The sequence below is a fragment of the Myotis brandtii genome, unplaced genomic scaffold (assembly GCF_000412655.1).
Source record: "Myotis brandtii unplaced genomic scaffold, ASM41265v1 scaffold294, whole genome shotgun sequence".
Lineage (NCBI taxonomy): Eukaryota > Metazoa > Chordata > Mammalia > Chiroptera > Vespertilionidae > Myotis > Myotis brandtii.
In genome coordinates, this window is record NW_005361238.1 from 567,037 (window position 1) to 567,534 (window position 498).

Below are 498 nucleotides of genomic sequence, written 5' to 3' on the forward strand. Positions count from 1 at the left end.
GGGGCCCGCCCGGCCAGGGGTCCCATCCTGGGGAAGGACCCCGAGTTCACGCACTCCCAGCTCCTGGGTCCCGGGCCAGAGGTCATGAGGTCACCAAACCGCTTTGGTCTTTGCCCACCTCGCTTCTCTGACGCGCTCCAGGCACAGTGTCCTGCGCTTGGGTAGGTGGAGCGTCCATGGGAAATGAGGCGGCTGGTCCTCTGAAGGCTTCAGTGTCTCCCGTGGAGATTTCGTCCTCCCGCAGGGGCGTGGGGTGGGGGAGAGTGTGAGAAGAGACTTCCTAGGCGCAGAGTGGAGGCACAGAGTCCCCCCTGTCGGGGGCAGAACAGGCAGCCCCAAACTCACACCGGCCTGAGCTGGCCCGAGTTCAGCCGCGAGTCCGCTTTACACCCATTTCAGGAAATCGAAATTCTAAGAAACACCAGGGCACCCATTGCTGGCGCTCCCGAAAGGAGCCGGGGGCGCGGGAAGAGGCCAGGAGGCGCCCCAGGACCCCGG